Consider the following 16,843-nt stretch of genomic DNA (forward strand, 5'->3'; position numbering starts at 1 on the left):
GTACCGTGGTTTAAATGTAATGGTTTTGAGTAACCAAACAATAAACATGTATTCGTTCATTCACTGCCTGTGGGCGGAGCCAAAGTCTCCTCTAGTGATGCTCACATAATTGTCTGGAGACAGCTGTGCTATCAAGTCTGCCCATTAAGCATAAAGTGTGTGCCCACCATGCATGTATGTGGTTGTTTTTTGTTGTTGTTTTTTGGGGGAGGTGGGGGGAGGGGTTTATTACGAAGTTCTATTTTCCCTTTAGATATTTTTAATTTGCTAAACTAGCAAACATATACTTGGGCCTTTTTCTTGTCTTGGGGCATGGAATAGCCTTCTGCACTGGCGGGAAGCTGGCAGGCCGTTAACGTGCTCGGTAGAAGACGTCCTCTCGTGCACAGGTGCTGTGCACAGGTGCTGAGCACATCGCATTGCCCAGATCATTTCCGATTCTGAACTTCATACCACCGCGGCGCTAGGACCCAGCATTTCCCGACCTTTGTGGGAGTGGCCCCTGGTAAACAGAAGTACAGTTCGGATGCTGTTTATCTGAAGCTGCCTTTCCGATTACCAGAGGTGTGAACCGAGACCGGGGAGAATTGGTTTCAGGTACTTGCCTCTGCATATTGGAGAACCAATTTAAATCCACAATCTGTTTGGGGATGAGCGCATTTTTATTGTAAAGTTGATGCCTCGCATTAGCGCGTTTATTCATTGCTTGTATTTGCTACGTTGCATCGTTGTCAAGTGGCACTTTTCGTGTGAAGCTTTCGGCTACTACTGCCTTTTTATCTATCGGCACTTTGCATGTTGTAAGCTTTTTTTTAAAATTTAACTCTCCGGGTGGGAAACCTGGCACTACAAACCGCATAATACATATGATGATGGGTAAAAACAGAATCACTGCCACGAGGAGTCGGATGAGGTGCCTTCGCTGGGCAGCTATGAGTTGTTTTTAAATGATGTGGCTTCTGTCTTTGCAATAATTCTCAAAGACTACCTCACAGAGTCAAATTTTTATTTAAATTGCGAGTTTTAATGGCTTAGACACGCATTGTTTGGATTGGCTGGCTGCCACCGCACACTACAAACATTTTACTGAAGTACTTTTTGGCTCGGTAGAAAAACTGAAACTCCTGGTATCCCACATTAAAGCAGATAAACTGACAAGCAAATAGCTGGTGAATGCGCTCACATGTAGGGTGAACAGATGACACCATGTCCCCGGGACCCAACTTTCCAGTTCCTAGTTTTGATTTAATATATCAGTGCATTCTGGGAGTTGTAGACTTGGTTCGTTGTAATTGTGTTCATTGGATCGACACACCTGATAACGATGATATGTAAAAGCAAAATCCAGGAATGGAAAAGTAGTATTCCAGTATGTTTTAGTGTTTCCCCTCCCTCCATGATGTGCAGACCATTCCTCTGCGATTTAACACTGACACGTGCACTGGGTGTTCCTAAGGCAAGCCCGTATATGCCCGCCCACGCCTCGAATGGGCCTTAGGGCCAGGGAGTCAGCGTCTCTTTCCACTCAGGTAAACAGATCACTTGTTTTGTCTCTCTTGATGCCCCTAAGTATTTTAACGCAAAACAACAAATTTCCTTTTCCAAAATCTTTGGGGGGTGGAGAATCCTTACAGACCGCTAATTTATATAGCGACCTGCCTATGGGTGTGAGAAAAAATCTTTACACAGGTTACCAAATTTACAGAACTACTTTTGTCAAATAACAATTGATGGACAAGGGCATACTTTCACACATGAGCTTCGATATGTATTATTTATTAATAATCTTGTTAAAATATCAGTACAGTACTGAGACAATTTGTTTGTTTGCTAATAAATGTAGTGTTGCAAAGAATTTTTTTTTTTTAAATTGTGAATTTGAAAGTTCTCATCAATTATGTTTTTAAATATTGTGATCATTTGTTTTAAATTATATAAAGTGATCTCAGTACTGTACTGATATTTTAACAAGATTATTAATAAATACATATCGAAGCTCATGTGTGAAAGTGTGCCCTTGTCCAACAATTGTTATTTGACAAAAGTAGTTCTGTAAATTTGGTAACCTTTGTAAATATTTTTTCTCACACCCATAGGCTGGTCGCTATATAAATTAGCGATCTGTAAGGATTCTCCACCCCCCAAAGATTTTGGAAAAGGAAATTTGTTGTTTTGCATTTGTGACCCATTCCTTTTCCAGTAAAAGGGTATCTCACTCTATACTTAGTTACCTAAGTATTTTAACTCCTGCTTACTTGGCCTTGCACCCTCCCACCTGTGAATTACTTACTTTGCACCACCTCTTGTGCACACTTGGGTATTTCTTCCTCCTTCAGCCCGGTCTCGCCATAGCTCCCTTGACTGAGCTTCTTTCTTCACTACGCTGCTTCCGTACTCACCTGAAAAATAACACTCCTATTTATAGCTATGGTCAACTTAAGATTGTTTAGTCTTTAAGCACTATTTTCTTCAATGGGTTTCTCCTACTGCAGGCACTACATGCTATCCAACAACATTTAGTGCGCCATGCATGTTTCTCTTTCCAAGCAGCCCAGGACGATGGCGACCGCCTCTTTGAATAGGTCTCGCATTTACAAGTTTGAGCTATTGGCATTGTAAATGACCATGCTTTTTATTTATGTGTTAATTAGCAAAACAGATAAATAAAAGGCATTGTCATTTACAATGCCAATAGCTTTAACTCTCGCAAATGTGAGACCTATTGCATTGCAAATGCTTGTTTTCAAGGGTGGTTCCAAGCTGTGACATTGACTCACTTCCATTCTGACTTTAAACCCATCCCAATTGGGGTCCTTCATGGCTCCTAACTGACCCCACTCTCTTTAATGTCTATGTGACCACCCTGGTCATTCTTATTTCTTTGTTCAGCCTTCTCTTCTATGCATATGCCAAGAACACTCAACTGATTCTCCACCTTGACCGAGACCTCAATTATCTACAGTACCAATTCAAGGAATGTCTCTGCTCTGCAGCTAACCAGATGTCCTCAAACACTCTCAGGCGTAATACTGACAAGACAGAGGTTCTTGTATTTGGCAGCCATTACATCAGCACCTTCCATTGGTAGGCAGATGTCCTTAGCACAACTCCTGTTCCTTCTTCTAGTATTTGGTACCTTGGAGTAAATTTGACAACTACTTACTTTTGAGACTTATGTTAATAAACTCTCTTCATCGTGTTTCTTTCCTCTAGAGGTGATCTGGAAAACCACCCCATTACTCCCTAGCTCCTCTGGAAATCTCTTCTTCAAACATAGATTATCGCCAAGTTAGATCATTGTAATGCCCTTCTAGGTCTGCCCAACTACTTCCTGTACAAGCTGTGGCTTATTCAAAATTCGGCTTATCCTAGGGCTCAGCAGGAATCTTAGTGTCACTGTCTAGATTTCCCTCTATTGCCTCCCCATACATAAACACTGTCTTTTTAAATCCCCTTATTTCTATCATAAGGCTGTATACAACTTGCCATCCAACATTTACATGGCCTGTTTTCTATTTCTATAGTCCTGGATGCGGTCATTGCTCCAGTACTCAGCTCCCCGTTAACATTCCCAAATTCAGGAAAGCTCGCAGACTGCAGGTCTTTTCCAGTGGTCGCCTCACAGGCTTCGAATGAATGCTCTTTTGCCCATCACCTATGCAGAAAAGTGCTTACACTGTTTCTGCAAACCACTTAAAACTCATAATTTCTTTTAAAACTCTGTTGCTGCACCATTCTTCAGCACCAGGACACCCCTTGTTGGGTATTTGCTCGCTTTATAAAAACAAAAATCAAGCTATCAATCCACTGGTCAGTGTGTTAAAAACAAGTAGGGGAAATGCAAGCACAGAAACAAGTGAGCGATGAGTGTGTGGTGGGGATTACCAACTGATGCGCATCAACCCCAAGCATTCACTGACTAAGGACTACTTGGTGATCATTGGCAAATCCGATCAAGCCATGAGGATTACTAAGTGAAGGTTTGCAAATCTGAGCTAAGTGATAGGTGGCCGAGTTGGGCAAGCCAGCAAATTTCCAGGGAGATCCAAACGATAGCCAAGCTAATAGTCGGGCTTGGCTCGAAGAGTATGAGCTGGTTCATAAATCATGCAAAAAAACCTATAAAAAATGTAAGTCCCCTCAATGTCTTTATTTTTTTTTAAATATACTATTTTATCATATGGAAACGTTATACCTTAGTACATTAGATTATATCAGTGCATTGAGATGCATTTAATGAAAGTAATGCTTTCTAAACACGAACGTAGAAACCTTGATGCCCATTACCCGCTCTCACCTGCCTCCCCCAGATAATGCAGTTAATGAACTAAGCGTTATGTCCCTGTACTCTGTATGTGGGTTACTGAGGTGGGTGGACGAGTCTTGGCTTTTGTGCTACAGTAGTCCGAACCCATTGTTGATAGTGCCACGTGCCTCACAAATGGCTACACCCAAGACCCATGTATGTGGCCTACATTCTTATTACGATTCAGAAAAGGGGGTGGTGATGGACAGAGCATCTGAATTAAGCAGAACACTCATACCCAGTCAAAAGATCAGGGCTTGATCCATCACCGTTTTTTAGCTCACTGCACCATCCCAGTTCAGAACCTGGCTACATGCAAATTAGTCTGTCCCTGGCCCAGTGCATCATGGGAACAGGGCAGACCAAACTACCAAGCCAATTCTTTACTGGAAAGGAAACAAGCTTCCGCGGGCCGGTTTCTGGCATTACAGCCGTCTGCGGCCCGGCTTGCTTGAATGAGTCCCTTTCTCACTGCTCCATCAGGATTCAAGCAAGCCGGGCCGAAGAGGCTGAAATGCCAGAAACCGGTCCCCGGTAGCTTGTCTCCTTTCTGGTGAAGAATTGGCTTGGTAGTTTGGTCTGCCCTGTTCCCATGATGCACTGGGCCAGGGACAGACTAATTTGCATATAGCCAGGTTCTGAGCTGGGATGGGGCAGTGAGATAAATAACGGTGATGGATCAAGCCCTGATCTTTGGACTGGGTAAGAGTGGTCTGCTTAATTCAGACACTCTGTTCATCACCACCCCCTTTTCTACATTCTTATTATGCATAGAGTATCATTTATAGTCAATTTAATCAAACTCGAAGTTTTTGTACAGTGCGCTTCCTGAACGGTCATATTTCAAGATGCTTTCATGATATAATGCAGAAAAGAGGTATGGTGAAATTAAATTTGCCGATCAAACAATTTGGTTAAGTGGGGAATCCGGGATTCATCCTAGGTTTTCAGGTTTCATGTTGTACAGTTCAGCCACCAGATTGGTATCTCTCGCTCTCCTAATTCACATCCAAGGTAAATACATTGTCTTCTTGGTGCATGACGTTAGAGCATGGAAGGCAGGAAGGAGCCACACGAAAGCGCGGCTCGTTTTGGGCTCAAGGGGACCTCAAACGGAGCCCGAACCAGGCCTCTAGCTCTAGCATTCAGTGGCTTGGCTTGCCCACCCCTCATGTGTGGATACTGTGAGCCTGCCTGGCCAATCGTAGCATGACTGAGTGGTGTTCGGCAGACGGAAGCAGTTGCTGGGAGTAAGAAGTTGGTAGGGCACCTATCTGGATAAGTGGTTATGATTATTACTGATTTCACAAAATGGGTACTACAGGACTGTAGTGTAGATCTAGACTTCAAAAATGAATGGGGGAGAAGCTTAGGGGTTACTAGAGAACTTGTCATGAACAAGCATTGGCAATTCAAGCTGATAGAAAGTGACTCATTAGTTGTAGGTGCTCCCAGAAAGTCATCATATATGCATTGTTACTCATCCTTGCACTCATCCACCAAATGACTCTTTTAATCACCCCTTTCTCATACATAAAAGGCGCTTACACAAACTCAACAAGCCGGTGCAAGATAAATCTGAGAAAGATTACACAGTTGATGTGGGCGGAAGCAAGTGGATTTTAGCAGCTAATGATGTTCCGCGCGAGTGCGTGAACTGATGACTAGTGTAACTAGGTTGTATTGTGAGTGTGGTAGCAGTGAGTGATAGAAGTAGCACTGTGCGCGACTAGGAGGGCAATTGGTTGTGCTTGGAATGGTTGCAGGCATGTTGTGAGGGATGTTCCAGTTTGCTGTGAAGAGCTGAGAGCATTGTTGGTAGGGATGCAAGTCTATATGGGGGACTGGTATTGGCAAATGATGTTGGCTAGTGCTGTAAATTTTGAGGTTGAATGATGTTACAATGAAATTTGGTAAGTAATGATTGGTGTGGGCTTTAGTTGGAAGTTTAGGAATAGATGAGTGGTGCAAGTGGCTGAAGCGTAATAGAGGTTTTGGGATGAGATGTAAAAATGGATTTGTGAGTGACTGCGCTAGACTAAATGGGGTTGTGCATGGCATGAGTGACTGGATAGCCCGAGTGACTAGTTACATAGGTGAGTGATGTTTAAAATAATAATACATTTTGTCGAACCGTGTTGCCAGAGTTTGACTGGCTGCCATTGATTGCTCTTGCGATGAAGGATATGGTTATGGGTAGTGTTGCTGGTGAGTGTGTGGTTGGTTATGCATAACTGGTGTTGATGATTAACTGTGGGTGAATGTTGCAAGAAGCTGGAGGTGAACTGTTTCATTAAAAGGTGATTTAAAAATATATATATTATTAAAATGTTTTAAGGACTGCACCAAGAGGTAGAGCGCAAGTGATCAGAGTTGTAGAGAGAGGTGTAGTGATTGAGTAGTAAAGCAACAGAAGTGAGTGAATGCCCAGGACGTTTGTGAATGACTAAGGTTTACATCTGGCGAGTGGTGAAGTTAGTGGCTGTGATAAAGCCTGTGTCATGTAATAACGTGCCTATGATATTGTGTGAGGCATTGGTGCTGAAAGTAAGTGCAGTTGTAACAGCCCGAAGGAGAGTGAAGAGGTAAACCATAAATCGTGCTTTATCTACGTGGACATAGTTGTGTTCTGAGAGGGTGACCAATGAACGTGTGATGTGTTGAGGGTTGTGAGTGAACTGGCGACACAAGTGTTATTGCATGTGGTACGTGTGTTTGGTGTTACAAGTGTTGTAAGAGTATGATGGTGAATGGATGAATGGTGTAATGTAGTCCTTTATGGAAGGACTACAGTGATCTACTTGTGAGAAACATGAGGATTTAAGACGGATGGAATGATTAGGAACCGAAGAGTTACATATATATAAAAAGAAAGTGCTCCATGAGATTGCTATATGCAGAGAAAGTGCTTTTGGATAACACGAAGAGTGCTGGTGAACTGTTGTTTTTTAAGAGAAAGCGCTACACAAAGCTATTATGATTTTCGACATAGAAGCCCTGATGAAGTCAAGAATGCCTTAGACTTGCATGACGAAACACGTGTTGGCTGCGTTTTGGAACTGTATATAGCTGCATTTGGAAGAAAATTTTGTGGAGTTACATATTAACATATTAAGTGTCTACGGCTGTACCAACAACTGGAACATGTGGATTTGCAATGCAAAGAAATAAATTACTGAATGTTGGACTTTACACATTTGAATTCTATTGTTAATTAGTGCTCAGGGAGGAATTGATTTTAGTTTTTGTTGTACGCACTTTTGTGGGTATTAGTGGGGTTGTTGGGTAACCGACCTCTCCCCCTTTTGGAGCACTGCCAATTACAGATTGAATATTTACTTTAGCCCGAACTGTCAGTTGTGCGCCCTAGCTTAAACCTGGTTACCTGGAGTGTTTGTATTAATCAATTAGTATTGGGGTGCTGTCAATTTTTGGTGCTGTGTCCTAACCACCTACAACATGAGAGCATAGGGACCTTTCCCCTCGGGTTGGTGGAGAAGGAAAGGTGGCCTGCAGACCAGCTCTGGCCTTTAGCTGATGCAAGCAGGCGTGTTCCACCCTGTGAGGTCCGTGTGCAGGGGTGAGGCCTCCGAAAATGGAAAACATACAAAGAATGCGGGTTGTTTTCCAGCTCTGCTCTTCGCCTCTCAGTTCTGCCCTGCCCATGAAGATTATAGAGCGGACAGGCCTCAGCCTGCAAGGAAGGGGAGATGACCATCGTTTTGGAGAAAAAAAATGCAAACCGACTGGCCCTGTATTTTGCTGATTGAAAAGGGAGAAAACACATTAAATAAACACAGTATGTGCTAAAAATTATTCTTAGCAAATTAATCATGTACATACTTCAGTTATGCTTTACTGTTTGTTTGTATAAGCTTTATTCGAGACAATTCTCATAAAAGCACATAAAACCAAAACAATTACACAATAATATATAATTACAGAATAAAAATTCATTAAACATGAAGTACAGCTCATACTACATTTACTTATAAAAACCATTTATACCTATGATATTACATAAAACATTATTAAAAGGAATACCTGATTACCTGCTACCCCCCAAGGACCGTCGTCTAATTGCCCAAGCCCAACCCAGGTATTTAGCTACCCCTATGACTATCGAATCCTGGTTTGTTGTACGTAGGATTCTTAGAGCCACTGCACTATCTCGTGTCCCCAGGTTTTTACATACCGGCGAGAGCCATTTTCTCCTCGGATTTGCGTAAGCTTGGCATACGAAGAGGAAATGACCTATGCTCTCCTCGGCATTTTCACATGCTGGACATAAGTTGTTAGTGGGTCTATGCCAGCCAGATGTCAGTTTCTTAAGGGGGATAGAACCTGATCTAAGCTGAAAGACAAGTTTCCTGTCCATAGGTACCGTGATATTATCCCAGTAATTTTCTAGGACTGGAAGGATTTTTGTCTCCAGGTAGCGGCCAGACATAGAGTCAGCCCTAGTGTCTTTCAGCATCTTACCACCCACCCAATCCCAGTATTGTTCTTTGAGGGCTTCTTTACTAGGGAAGATTTCTCCCTCGGGATTGTTCCAAAGATTTGAAAACCCTAAATTCACTAACATGGTCTTCAGATGTTTTAACCATTTAATCTTATGGAAGATATCTTCCTTGATTATCCATAGAAAACCCTCTGCATATTGTCTTATTTCTGGAGTCGTCCAAAGGCGTCTCCAGTAGAGGACTGGGCGCAATCGGGCTCTATCTACAATGGTACGTCTACCCAGCTCCAAAAACAATGGGATTAGAGGGGTGCTCTGTGGGAGTCCTGTAATCCCTCGCATGAACTTGTTCTCGGAAGTCTGGAGAGCCACTAGTCTATCCCAGGCCCATAGCTCCGCACCATATAGAGTGGCACCCAAAACCTTCGCATCATACACTGTTATTACAGGTTTTATAGGCTTAGTTTTGGATTTGTGGTGTTCCCCCCTTAGAGCACCTGAAAGCTGCTTGTGCTTTAAGACCACTTTATCCACATGATGCGTCCAGCCAATACCCTCTGCGATCTGTACACCCAAATACGTGAATTCAGTAACAATATCTAGCCTACTGCTATTTAAGGTTACCTTGGGATAACTCCTGCGTCCTGTGGAAAAGGCCATTAGTTTTGTTTTTCCCACATTTGCCTCTAGCCCATGCTCCATGCAAAAAGCCTCGAAAATGTTTAATGCACGTTGCAGCCCCATGGGAGTCTTAGACAAAATAAGAGTGTCGTCAGCGAACATCAGGATCGGAACCCTGGTGTCCGCTAACGATGGGGCATCTACACTAGCCTTCAACATTCTCTCGACGATACCGTTAATAAATAACGAGAAAAGTAGAGGGGCCATGGAACAGCCTTGTCGGACTCCCCTTTCCACAGGGAAATCCGCTGTTGTCTCCCCACTTCCACCCCACTGGACTCTGGCGAAGTTGGATTCGTGCAGTCGCATGATCAATGTTAGCAGATCAGCAGGAATCCCCAGCTTTTGGAGAACCGACCATAGCTTGTACCGGGGGACTAGGTCGAACGCCGCCCGCAGGTCGACAAACGCGACATACAGGCAGCCCCTTCCCAGTACAACGGTCTTCCACCGCAATATGGTGAAGCGGAAGACCTGATCGATGGTACTGGTAGCTCGCCTGAATCCCGCTTGGTATGGAGAGAGGGCGTTGTTGTCTTCTACCCAGTCCATAAGCTGGTTTGTTACCATTCTCCCAACTACTTTCTGCATGGTGGCTATTAGGCTTATAGGCCTATAATTAGCAGGCAGTGAGCGATCGCCCTTTTTGTGGATTGGGATAATGGTTGCACCCTTCCAGATGTCTGGGACCACTGCCCCCTTCGCTAGGGCATTTGCTACAAGGAGGGTATATCTCGCCCATCTAGTTACGTCGTGCTTAAAAATATCGGGGGGAATACCATCTGGACCTGGCGCCCTCCCACATTTCGCGGAACAAATGGCAATTTCCGCTTCTCTGAGGGAGAATAGGTTATCGGTTGCATATACCAATATTATGCTGTCAGCTGCCACGGTATGGTTACCTTTCGCGTACTGTGGTCTGAAATAATCAACCCAAGCTTCCTCTGCTATGTTATTATCAGGCTTCGCAGGACCTGCTCCACTACCCCACTTGATGATTTTCCAGAATAACGTTGAGTCTTTGTTATCAGAGGCCTCTTTTAATTCGGCCCAGTGGGCTTCGTCCCATTTCTTTTTGGCACGATAGATGGCTAATTTGTACAGTTTCCTATTCTTTATCACTGCAGCGCGGTCCCTATTCCTTATGGCTTGTCCCAGTTCTAATCGTGCTGTTCTACAGTGATTATCAAACCACCTGCCCACTTCCTTAGCTTTCTTCCCTTTCCTTTTTTTGATAAAAAAACATGGTCTCAGGAGGGAGAATAACTTATTGTGGATTTCGGTGATGCCACTGTCCCCTGGAACCACTGGAACCGCAGCTTCCATTGCGGAAATTGCACTATCAACCTCGTTACTGATGTAGGTCATAGTGGCCTCATTTGCCAGTACCTTGGGCCATTTTAACCTGCGCTCATCGTTACTCATTACAGGGGTTTCGTCGTATGTCTCTATAGTATTTCCTGTACAAATATTCCACCACCTATGGGTCACACATAGGGGGTTGTGGTCACTTTCAACCCGGGGCCTAACAGCCATATCGACAACCCCGTTCCACAACTGGAGACTACACAAAATGTAGTCAATTCGGCTCCTATTGATACCATTGTCAAAAGTGTAGCTGCCCTCCTTGTCCCCCGGTGTCCTCCCATTCAGTGCTCTTAAACCATGTTCCATACAAATTCCATTTAGTAATAAGATCTCTTTTGTCCATCGCTTCACAGGTTTTAAGCATAGAGATGGTACTCCCCAGAGATTGTCCTCTTCACTCTCCAGGAGGTCGTTTGTACAGTCCAAAGGTTCAAAAGTCCTGTTTAGGTCCCCAACAATTATCATTACACTTTCCTGGGAGTTGGCCTCTATGGCAGCAGACAACAGCTCAATAGTGGGTGAATTGGTTACATTGTTACCTCTCGCATAGACATTATATAAATCTATTGGTTGGCCCTTAGCTACGGGGATTCTTAATGCTTGCAGATCACTATCTCCCAGGTCCAGCATTTTGATGTTGATATGCAGGTCCTGTCTAACCCAAACAGTTAAGCCTCCCTTGGGCCGCCCTCTTCCCCCTTTTGAAGCTGGTATACAATAATTCAGGTAACCTAGGCAAAAGAGGGGATCACAAGCCCAGGTTTCTTGGAAACAGCAAATGTCAAAACCACTTATAAAATTCACCCAGGATTGGGAATCCAACTTGCTAGCCAACCCGGCGACATTCCAAGATAGAAGCGTACCAATGCCAGCATTTGTCCCGTCTCGAGCATTAATGAATGGAAATACTCGGGCTAACATTGGGCTATCCATAGGACTAGTCAGCCCTTCTAGGTCATCTATTGGATTGATAGTCAAGTCAACTATTGCTGGATATGTTATCATGACATTTGTACTTAGGGTTCCCAGTCTAAAACCACCTTCTTCAGCCAAACCCCCCGTCTCGATATTGTTGACCGATAGGTTAGTAACAATTGTATTACCATAAACGTCAAATGGCCCTTTTGGCTCGTTTATAATCCCACCTATACTATCTGTATTGGTTTGTCAATATCCCCATCCCGGGTCCTGCCATCCTACATGGGGGTTGTGATATGTATACAAGGTATGATGATGACCAACAGGACGAGGTGGTAAAGGATTGACTGGCCATGATACAGTAGGGGGGATTATGGGCTCACTGAGTAGACTAGTCGTTACACTTGTGGGTCGGGGGTAAAAAAAGGTGAGGTCCACAATACCGATACCACCCTTGTTTGTTCCCCATCCCTGCCTTGTTATCCATCCCACCACCCTTGGGTCTTGAAAATTGAGCACAATACAATCCCCCCCCCAAGGTTTTTGGTGTGTATCCCATCCAATCTATTCTCCTTGCCCCTATTATTAGCCCATCGATATCACCAGGCAGAGGACGATGCTTTACATAAAGGAGGACTGTGGCCTGAAGTAAAAGGATGCCTTTTATGAAGGAAAAAAAAATCTAAAGGCTCAATGTAAACGGGAGCACGTGCTTGGACAGAGGGATTCCACAAGCTATTGCTTTACAGCGTGTTCCTACTTTTTTATAATACATTTATTTTTCAGTTAATTAGAACTGTTGCAATACAGAAAGCAGCAATAAACAAACTCAATATTGAAAGACAATGCTACGCGCAAAAGCTAAAACACAAAAGCTAAACATCCGAGTAAAAAAGTGCTCAGGGTAGTAGCGGCCAGACGTCACCACAACTGAAAACGATACATGGCCCCAGGTACAAACTTTGTTTTGAGGGATGTATAAATGGGACAGCCCTGAAATGCGAGCGGGCCAGGGCCCGCGGGCTGCCATGTGAGACTCCCCAGACGGCCTTTGAGCAGTGGAAACCTACGGATAGGAGCTGTCCGGGTCAACCAAAGCTGCCAAAAATTGCTTTTGTACGGCCATCTTAAACTTCAAAAGAAAGACAATAGCCACTCATCCTTGTAATTTAAACAAGTTCATAAAGCCCCGCTGCATGTTCAGTAGCTCCACTGCATATTTGGTAGCCTTGCTGTATGTCCAGTAGCCCCCGCTGCATGTCCAGTAGCCCCCGCTGCATGTCCAGTAGCCCCCGCTGCATGTCCAGTAGCCCCCGCTGTATGTCCAGTAGGCCCAGCTGCATTCTGTGCAGTATCCCGCTCCGCATCATGTTCAGTATCCCGCTCCGCATCTTGTTTAGTAGCCCGCTCCGCATCTTGTTCAGTAGCCCGCTCCGCATCTTGTTCAGTAGCCCGCTCCGCATCTTGTTCAGTAGCCCGCTCCGCATCATGTTCAGTAGCCCGCTCCGCATCATGTTCAGTAGCCCGCTCCGCATCATGTTCTGTAGCCCCCGCTGCAGGTTTCAGTCGCCTTGCTGTATGCCCAGTAGCCCTTGCTGTATGTTCAGTAGCCCCTGTTGCATGCATGGTCTCCATCTCTGGTTTATATAGGTCATTTTTCAATAATTGGCACTAGGCAGGCTGAATCTGTAGGTTTTCTTCTTTTTGAACTTTTGTAGAGTGTTGGAACTTCTTGGGGCATGGTTACCTTCTCTTCCCTCTCACTTATCTCCATAGCACAAAGTAGGATAAGGAGAAATGCAATTTCCAGTAAGTAATAAAAGCATTAGCATGTGTACTCCTGTACCAACAACGAAATATAGTATAGCTGCTGCACCAGCTCGGTGTTGATTAAGAAGGCCGAATCGTAATCTTATCCAGGCCAGGGAGAGAAACCAGGCTCTTCAATAAATTACATTGGACTAGCTTAACCCAACATGATCACCTATTGCCCTGAAAAGTCTGATTGCCATAGTTTAAGGCCTGTAAGAATCCAGCTTTTATATTTTCCAGAATTGGAGCAAGGGAAGGACCAGACAACTCACTTGATGAACGGGACCGTGAAGATGATCGTAATACTGATTTGGGTTCTAAAATGTTTAAGGGCAACCATATTCAAAGATATTTGTATCCTGTGGCCCTAGGAATTGGGAATCCCCTAAATGACCACAATACACTCTTTTACTGAACAAAACAGTATTTCCTTTTGAAATATTTCTTTCATTTATTGTCACAGTAAACCTCCAGAGCCACCAGCAAGCATTGAAGACCAAGACATGTCTAATCTAGCAAGACAGTATCCTCAGCATATTGTGCGATTGACATGGGCATCCTTCGTAATCTTGAGGGACCGACCGGTCATTCCGAAGAGCTATGCCAAGGTCTGCTACATACAAATTAAAGAGTATGGACGAAAATAAGTAACCCATCTTTCGGCCTCTGTTTGCGTTTATTGGGTCTGTAATGGAGTTAGCCTTCCCCCGATTGACACTAATTCAGGTTTCATAATATGTTCTCCATATGGCTTACGGAATAGTGCAGGATGCCCCATTGATGCAGCTGCTACTCAATACTGTCGAAAGGAACTTGAAAATCTATGAAGGAAGCGTATAGAAGGGAGCTGCTGGGAGTGTTGTGTCTCAACCAGCATGGATAGAGGTACTATATTGTCGGTATTCCACAGTATTCTTGAAAGCCGGTCTGATACTGGCCATGTTCTTTAAATCTTCTAATATTGCGGAGGCATTAACTTTGGCCTTTACCATCGATAAGGGCGATCATTCTGTAGCTTTTGGGATTTGTACAACAGCCCTTATAGGGAGATTCATTTTCCATTCTCCCTTTAGATATGGAGGTTGATTTTCTTGAAGAACAGGACTCTTTTTGGGCGTTCCGGTCCAAGCAGACTCGCCTTTTATCAGGCAGTCAAGCGACGATCAGTGTGCCCTAAACTTCCTCCATGGGCTTGTTGTATTAAAGTAGAAGAGTGTTACCATTTTTTAAATGGGAAAGTGTTATACTGTCCCTTCATTTGTTCAAGCGGATTACTGCACTAGCCCCGTTCCGGCCCACCACCTGCTCATTGTTCTGTTATGTGAACACTAAAAAAGAACCTGTTTTTATACACTTCTTCATGCCACACTGCTGACATGTCCAAGTGGTGTAAATAAAATATATGTTATACCAATTTAAAAGGGGGAACAGCCATTACAACACAACTTTTACTACGCGTTGCTATTACATCGCATGCGTTACAATGCATGCGATGTGACAACGCGTAGTAAAAACTACGCATACCATTACATTGCGTGCGCTTTTACCACACATGCGCTGTATTGGCTATCCACGTTGTTGTGAGGAAACTCAGGCTGTTTCCTCACAACGACGTGCATCTCTGACGATGCAGGATCCGGGAGCAGAGATGGCGACGCTGGAACCACGAGGAAAGAGGTAATGCTGATTGTGCTTGGGGTGGGAGTAGTGGTTTAGGGTAGGGTAGTGTTGTAGTGTTTTAGGGTTGGGGTAGTGTAGGGGTGGGAGTAGTCTGGGTAGTATTGTAGTGTTTTAGGGTTTATGGTAGTGCAGGGGTGGGGGTAGTGTTGTAGTCGTAGTGTTTTAGGGTTTAGGGTAGTGTAGAGGTGAGTCGTGTGGGTAGTGGTTTAGGCTAGGGTAGTGTTGTAATGTTTTAGGGTTGGAGTAGTGTAGGGGTGGGAGTAGTGTGTGTAGTGTTGTAGTGTTTTAGGGTTAGGGGTAGTGTAGGGGTGCAAGTAGTGTGGGTGTAGTGTGGGTAGTGTTGTAGTGGTTTAGGGTAGTGTAGGGGTGGTAGTAGTGAGGGTAGTGGTTTAGAGAAGGGTAGCGTTGCAGTGTTTTAGGGGTAGTGTAGCAGTGTGAGTAGTGTGGGTAGTGTTGTAGTGTCATAGTGTTTTAGGCTTAGGGGTAGTGTAGGGGTGGGAGTAGTGTGGGTAGTGATGTAGTGTCGTAGTGTTTTAGGGTTTAGGGTAGTGTAGGGGTAGGAGTAGCGTGGGTAGTGGTTTAGGGTAGTATAGGGTTTTAGGGTTAGGGGTAGTGTAGGGGTGGGAGTAGTGTCGGTAGTGTTGTAGTGTTTTAGGGTTAGGGGTAGTGTAGGGGTTGGAATAGTGTGGGTAGTGTTGTAGTGTCATAGTGTTTTAGGGTTTAGGAGTAGTGTGGGTAGTGGTTTAGGGTAGTGTAGGGTTTTAGGGTTAGGGGTAGTGTAGGGGTGTGGGTAGTGCTGTAGTGTTTTAGGGTTAGGGGTAGTGTAGGGGTGGGAGTAGTGTGGGTAGTGCTGTAGTGTTTTAGGGTTAGGGGTAGTGTAGGGGTGGGAGTAGTGTGGGTAGTGCTGTAGTGTTTTAGGGTTTAGTGTAGGGGTGGGAGTAGTGTGGGTAGTGTTGTAGTGTTTTAGGGTAGTGTAGGGGTGGGAGTAGTGTGTTGTGTAGGGGTAGGGTTGTCACTTACCTTGCAAACGTTAACTATGAGTATAGCTTTAGCACGCATGCCTTTACGTTGTAATGGCATGCGTGGTAAAGGCATACTCGTTATAAAAGTATGCGATGTAATGGCATGTCGTTGTCATTGACATCGCGTTGTAATAATATGTAATGACATGCATTTATTTAAAAGGTACTCCTTTAACTAGCCTTGGAAGTATGGAAGCCCGAGTTGGCCTGGATGAGGCACAAACTTGTGGCCTGCAGCTCACAGCAGATGAGAGGCACCTTGTTGGCATATCTGAGCTGGTGGTAACGAAGTGGGCATAATATTGAACAACAGGCAGAAATGGTGCCAGATTGAAAAGAGTGGGGACAAAAAAAGGAATAGAGACTTGATGAAAGGAATGCGGGCAAGCAAAGCATAGGGAAGATTACAGACGACTGAACCAGTAACCACAAACAAGAAAGCTGGCAAGTGGCAGACAGAGTGAAGGTAGCAATAAAAGGGGAAGTAAACACAGAAGGAGGGAGGGCTGGCTGGAGCGGGGTCCTGTTTCCACAAAGAGGTGAGAGTGAATGAAGTTCTCCGCTGTGCTCGTGTTTCGACTTCATCACGTCTTA

The 16,843-nt window shown here is 44.3% G+C and overlaps 1 protein-coding gene across 1 annotated transcript in view; it reads left to right on the forward strand.

Annotated features, from left to right (window-relative positions):
• Positions 1–525: 525 nt before the first annotated feature.
• GPR160 (G protein-coupled receptor 160) overlaps positions 526–16,843 on the forward strand; it is a 66,643-nt gene continuing 50,325 nt past the window's right edge. The window contains exon 1 of the mRNA XM_078666104.1: positions 526–597. The gene's annotated coding sequence lies outside the window, so the exon portion shown is untranslated. The remainder of the gene's footprint in view (positions 598–16,843) is intronic.

The sequence above is a fragment of the Lissotriton helveticus genome, chromosome 11 (genome assembly GCF_964261635.1).
Source record: "Lissotriton helveticus chromosome 11, aLisHel1.1, whole genome shotgun sequence".
NCBI lineage: Eukaryota > Metazoa > Chordata > Amphibia > Caudata > Salamandridae > Lissotriton > Lissotriton helveticus.